Source organism: Lissotriton helveticus, chromosome 1_1 (assembly GCF_964261635.1).
Source record: "Lissotriton helveticus chromosome 1_1, aLisHel1.1, whole genome shotgun sequence".
NCBI lineage: Eukaryota > Metazoa > Chordata > Amphibia > Caudata > Salamandridae > Lissotriton > Lissotriton helveticus.
Genome location: NC_136057.1, coordinates 17,602,255 through 17,608,958, shown reverse-complemented (window position 1 = coordinate 17,608,958; position 6,704 = coordinate 17,602,255). Strand labels below are relative to the sequence as shown.

At 55.7% G+C, this 6,704-nt stretch overlaps 3 pseudogenes; all 3 read right to left on the bottom strand.

Annotated features, from left to right (window-relative positions):
- Nucleotides 1-3,241, bottom strand: part of LOC144778085 (28S ribosomal RNA) — a 6,931-nt pseudogene extending 3,690 nt beyond the window's left edge.
- A 402-nt stretch (nucleotides 3,242-3,643) lies between these two features.
- Nucleotides 3,644-3,780, bottom strand: LOC144779838 (5.8S ribosomal RNA; annotated as a pseudogene).
- A 604-nt stretch (nucleotides 3,781-4,384) lies between these two features.
- LOC144777058 (18S ribosomal RNA) lies at nucleotides 4,385-5,343 on the bottom strand (annotated as a pseudogene).
- Between the last annotated feature and the right edge of the window lie 1,361 nt (nucleotides 5,344-6,704).

Sequence of the window (6,704 nt, the reverse complement as noted above, 5' to 3'; positions counted from 1 at the left end):
CCCACGGGGCTCGCTCCCGCCTCACCGGGTAAGTGATATTTCACCTGCGGCCCGAGGGCCTCCCACTTATCCTACACCTCTCATGTCTCTTCACAGTGCCAGATTAGAGTCAAGCTCGACAGGGATTTCATTCCCCGCTGATTCTGCAAAGCCCGTTCTCTTGGCTATGGTTGTGCTAGATAGTAGGTAGGGGCAGTGGGAATCTCGTTCATCCGTTCATGCGCGTCACTAATAAGATGATGAGGCATTTGGCTATTCTGTACCACTTAACGGTGGCTCATTCTGGGTTATTATGCTGCCTATCAGCATCAATTCGGTTTTGCTTCCAACAATACAACATTCTTTCGCTCCGGAGTACAGCCACACTGAACGCTGTTCTCACTGGAACTGGGATCACGTAAAGGTCGGAGATAGTGCACCCTGCAGTACTATTCCAATAATTTAAAATTGTCTACGAACAGTCCGGAGAAATTAAAATATGGTTAGCAGGACATCAATAATCAATGTGTGATAACTATGTCTATGAGATTAATTGAGACCTATTCCTCAATCAAGACATTTCAATAAGTATGATGTACACAATTATATCTAAATTGTTATAAGCACACATTTATAAAATATACACATCTACAAATTACACATCTAACTAGAAAATGCACATCTATAAAATTGTAAAAATTCACATCTATAAAATTCACATCTATACTCAATCTTGTGTCAACTATAAACCTATATGTTAAAACAATATGCTTTATAAGGGTGACATTTGTGCCTGAGCCTTGGAGGCGTCCGGCGAGCTTGTTCTGGTCCTTGAAAATCCAGGGGAGATGGTGTAAATTTTGCGCCGGGCAGTACCCATATCCGTAGCAGGTCTCCAAGGGGAACAGCCTCTGGCATGTTGGAACAATGTAGGTAAGGGAAGTCGGCAAGTCAGATCCATAACTTTGGGATAAGGATTGGCTCTAAGGGCTGGGTCGGTCGGGCTGGGGCAAAAAGCGGGGCTTGGCGCACGCCGCGGCTGGATGAGGCGCCTCCCTCGAGGTGAAGAAAATAGAAACCTTCCCAGGGGTCTCAGTGATCCTTGGTCCTTTTAAACCAACAAAGAAGAAATTGGCACAGAAGCTGTAATATAAAAGTAACATCTTTAATAACCTCAAATGAGGGAGACTACGTCACACAGAACCCTTAGCAACTGTATGAGGCAGTCTAAGGAGTACAGAAAACTGGGGCCTTATATATGCTTAGAGTGCCCTGCATCAAGAAAAGAGAACTCTCCCCGGGGCTCCCGCTGGTTTCTCCGGGATCTTTGCATTACCGAACTGGACCCGCAAGGGCGCCCGTTTCCACCACTCCGGGTTCGGAGATCTGAACCTGACTCCCTTTTGATTGGCCGAGGGCATTGGAGGCCATCGCCCGTCCCTTCTGAACGGCGCTCACCCATCTCTTAGGGCCCATGTCACATGAACCCTTCTCCACTTCGGCCTTCAAAGTTCTTGTTTGAATGTTTGCTACCTCCATTAAGATCTGCACCTGCGTTGTCTCCACCCGGGCCCTCGCCCGGGGCTTCTGTTCTCACCGCAGCAGCCCTCCTACTCATCACGGCTTAGCCCCCGTGGCTCTCAGAGCCGGCGACGGCCGGGTATCAGCCCAAAGCTCCAGCGCTGTCCATTTTCAGGGCTAGTTGATTCGGCAGGTGAGTTGTTTGTTACACACTCCTTAGCGGATTCCTGTTGTCTAGATCAACCAACACCTTTTCTGGGGTCTGATGAGCGTCGTCATCGGGCACCTTAACCCATCATTCTGTTCATCCCGCAGCGCCACTTCTGCTTACCAAAAGTGGCCCACTAGGCATTCGCATTCCATGCCCGGCTCCACGCCAGTGAGCCGGGCTTCTTACCCATTTAAAGTTTGAGAATAGGTTGAGATAGTTTTGGCCCCAAAACCTCTAACCATTCGCTTTACCAGATAAAACTGGAGGCTCCGAGTGCCAGCTATTCTGAGGGAAACTTTGGAAGGAACCAGCTACTAGATGGTTCGATTAGTCTTTCGCATCCTATACCCAGGTCGGATGACCGATTTGCACATCAGGACCGCAACGGACCTCCACCAGAGTTTCCTCTGGCTTGGCCCTGCCCAGGCATAGGTCATCATCTTTCGGGTCCTATCACGCCCGCTCATGCTCCACCTCCCCGGCAGAGCGGGCGAGAGGGGCCGGTGATGTGCCTGCAGCTGGAAGCTCGGTGGGATCCCACCTCAGCCGGTGCATGCCGGCCCTCACCTTCATTGCACCACAGGGTTTCGCTCGGCCCTCCGACTCACGTACGTGTCAGACTCCTTGGTCCCTGTTTCAAGACGGCTCGAGTGGGTAACTGACATCACCGCAGACCACTGACGCCCGGCGTGGGCCTCCCCGCTCGGCGGCACGATGCATCGGGGCGCACTGAGAACTGTCCGCCCCAGTCAGTAGTCACGCAGGGAGCAGGGGACGCAGTCCCCCCTTCAACCGCACTGGCACGCCCAGAGGGGCAGCCGGAGACGGGTGCACGGGGGAGGGTTTGGAGGCAGTCGTATCTCACTCTGCCCTGTGGACATAGCAAAGCTGTTGCCAGGGGGCTGTAACAACCTCCGCCAGAGAGGAGTGCCACCTGCCACCACAAAGCCTTCCCAGCTGACCCGGAGGCAGTCGCGGTGCACCGCTGCAGAGGAAATTCACCCTGCGGAGGCCGGATAGGGCCCAGAAGCCGGTCCCACGGAGGGGATCCAGAACTCCCGGGCCACCGACCTTCACGCTGTGTTGAATCCTCCGGGCGGCTGCACGGACCCCACCCTTTTAGCTCTCTATGGTTTCACGCCCCCTTGAACTCGCTCTTCAAAGTTCTTTTCAACCTTCCCTTACGGTACTTGTTGGCTATTGGTCTTGCGCCCATTTTTAGACTTAGATGGAGTTTACCACCCACTTTGGGCTGCATTCCCAAGCCTCACGACTCCGAGAAGACCCGATCCCGGCGCGCCGGGTGCCGCTACCGGCCTAACACTGGCCACAGGGTGAGCCTCGATCAGAAGGACTTGAGCCCCCGAAGCGACGCCGGGGAGTCAGTCTTCTGTACACCACATTTCCCGCATTCAGCGCTGGGCTCTTCCCTCTTCACTCACCGTTACTGGGGGAATCCTGGTTAGTTTATTTTCCTCCGCTCAGCAATATGCTTAAATTCAGTAGGTCGCCATGTCTGATCTGAGGTCGTAGTCAGAAGAAAATGCTGGAGCATTAAGGGGGAGCCAGGGAAGGCCAGCCCCCTGCCGGAGCAGGGGCCTTGCATCCCGGATCGCATCTGGAGGGGTTTCGCCCTCGCCGGGAAAGCCAGCCACGGAGGAGGGCTCCCGAGGCGCGTGCGCACAGGCAGCCAGTGGGATACCACAGTCCGCCACGGGCTGCACGCAGCCAGGTGCCCAGGGACGGGCCCGGGGCGGACCGGTCGCCAGACCTCTTCTCGGGGCTAGGTGCGCCAGCGGCGTACCTCCGCAGCAGGACCCTGCGAGGGATCCTGCTACAGGCGATTGGGGGTCTGACCTTGTGGGGGGATGAAGGGGAAGTGGAGCTCACCCTGCACGTCCTGGGGAAGCCCCAGAGTGATTGACGATTGAGCGACCCTCCGATAGGCATAGAGCCGCAAGGTGCGTTCAAAGTGTTGATAGTCAATGTGTCCCACAATTCACACTAATTCTTGCAGCTAGCTGCATTCTTCAGTGACGCACGAGCCGAGTGATCCACTGCCAAGAGTCACAGACAACTTTTAGAAAACGTTCACCCACATCAGGGCGAAGGAGAGGTGGGAGGAAGGTGATGTCGTTCGTCCACCACCCGCGCGGCAAGACAGCCCAGGCGCCCCGTTCAAGGCTTCCTCTCTGGGAGTCAGACTGCACTGTTGGGAGAAAAAAAACATTGCAAGGCGCTCGGCTTGTTAACCCAGGAGTCACAACGCGGGACTGGGTCGAACCGGGTACCTGGCAATGAGGGAGGGTCGTCCCACCTCCACATCAGCCATCCGTCACTGGGTGGCCTGAGCCGTGCCAGCGGGCTGGCGATCAACCCACCACCACCCACCCCTGGGTCGGAGGTGCTGGAAAAGAAGAGTCAGGCAGCAACCCATCCCGCACACCTCACACCGAGAGGAGCCGGGGTCCCCTTGCAGGCCCTCGGACCCTTCTCTTCTAGGCCGCCCTGCCGCACGAGAAGGGCAGCTCCTCGGTCACCCGAAACCCGGTCAGGCTGGGACTCTGGCGCAGGAGGGCCCAACCGGCACCAGTGCCTTTTTGAGGGAGGGGTGGTACCAGCCCGGGGATGCACTGCCATCGGTTTCCCCCCCACCACTGGGGGAGTTCTGCTGGGTGAGCTTGGGTTCCATCTCGGAGAGGGACAGGGGATGGTCGGAACCACGATGGTATCTGATCATCTTCGAACCTCCGACTTTCGCTTTGGTTCGTCTTGAGCTGGTCAAAGAATTTCACCGCTAGGGGCACAATAGGAGTTCCCCAGGCCGTCCCTCTTAATGGTGCCCCAGTTCCGAAAACCAACAAAATTGAACCGGAGTCCTATTCCATTATTCCCAGCTGAAGTATTCAGGTGACCGGCCTGCTTTGAACACTCTAATTGTTTCAAAGTAAACGCTTCGGACCTCCAGGACTCTCAGTCAAGAACATCAAGGGGGCACCGAGAGGCAGGGGCTCGGACAGGCGGTAGCTTGCCTCACGGCAGACCGCCTGCTCGATCCCAAGATCCAACTACAAGCTTTTTCAAAGATGTCAACTACAAGCTTTTTAACTGCATCAACTTTAATATATGCTATTGGAGCTGGAATTAACGCGGCTGATGGCACCAGACTTGCCCTCCAATAGATCCTTGTTAAAGGATTTAAAGTGTACTCATTCCCATTACAGGGCCTCAAAAGAGTCCTGTATTGTTATTTTTGGTCATTACCTCCCCGAGTCGGGATTGTGTAATTTGCGCACCTGCTGCCATCCTTGGAAGTGGTAGCCGTTTCTCAGGCTCCCTCTCTGGAACCGAACCCTGATTCCCCATTACCCGAATGTATTTTCACCGTCACGGGGACGTGCGATCGGCCCGAGACTATCTTGAGTTTGATCTTGGTCTGATAAATGCACGCATCCCGGTATGTATTAGCTCTAGAATTACCACAGTTATCCAAGTAACAGATGGAGTGATCAAAGGAACCATAACTGATTTAATGAGCTATTTGCAGTTTCACTGTACCGGTTGTGTGTGCTTACACGAGCATGGCTTAATCTTTAAGAAAAGCATATGCTACTGGCAGGATCAACCAGGTAGCCGCACCTGCTGACGGGATGGGGCCGTATGCCCTTCTCGCCGACTGGCAACCTTCACGCACCCCTCCCTCTCGGGAGCCTGCCAGGGGAAGGAGCCCACCCGCCTGGGCAGGAGGGCTAACTGGAAGGGTGTGGAGAGGTGCGGTCGCATGGGCACTGGCAGGCCCAGCCGTCTCACCCTGGAGGGAGAGCCAGGCCAAGGCGCAGCCTGAGCGAGACAAAGGGGTGCCAGAGCCTGGCAGCGGCGGCACCCCACGGAACAGTCATTCCAAGCTGCTGAGGAAATGTGCTGGGCAGAGAGGGGTGACAGAGTGGTGCGCTGGACCTTCGTACCAGCTGGGCAGCAGCATCTGAGGGCCTGGTGCCACCCGACCCCTTCCGCTCGGGTCAAACCACTGGGGGGCATGAGCTGCCGGGGCTGCTCGGCCTTCGCTCAGTCCATGCAGAGTGGAAGCGCTTTTCTTGAAACAAAAGCCATGGATGGCTGGCCAAGCAGCCCATCCCTAAAAGGACCATCGGGAAGGGGCTGTGAGGCACGTGTGTACCCGGACCCCTTGGGGCCCCGGCAGGAGGGCCTGGGTTCTGCCTTCCCCTGTTTCAGAATCGCTGGACCTCACGGAGGTCTGATTGACCCTCTCACTAGTAATCCGGAGGAAAATTACCCCCTTTCTTGTAATCCATGCACACGAGGTGACAAAGGGGACCCAAGGCGTGAAAGTACCAACCTCAGGAGCACCCGACCCGGAGCCCGGCAGGGCCCCTGGACCCAGCCAGGGTTCCCAGGCCCAGAGGCGCAAAGGAAGCCTCCCCAGGCCTACCGGACACCATCCCAGGCACTCTGCCACGCAGCGGGACTGAGGGCAGAGCCCGGCGTTAGGAGGCCACCCTCCCAGGGGCTGCAGGGAGCCCCTGAACCCAGCCGAGCAAGGGGAGGCTCCCCGGGCACGATGGAACCCCCTGATGGGCCTTTGGCTGGGCAGCAGGCGGGGGAACGGCATAGCCCTAGTAATCAGAAATAAGTCTTTAAAATGGTAGAAAATAGCTTCTTTCAATGTAGATGGTAAATGCAACACTTTACTCTCAAAGTACCTTTGGTGTGTCACGCAATGCAAACAAAAGGGTCGATGGAAAGTTGATGCACGTTTTTTTACACTCAGATGCGCCGTTTCTTACTACGGCCCAGTGACGATGCGACAAGATGGCACCTCGATGCGACGATCTGGTGCAATGCAACAAAATGGTGTCTTTGATGCGACAACGTTGGATGCGATGCGTGCACGCCCCACGGCCGTACGGCGAATTTGGTAACTTCTGAGCCGCGACAGGCCCTATGACATGCTTCTCCGTTGATGCGGCGGCGA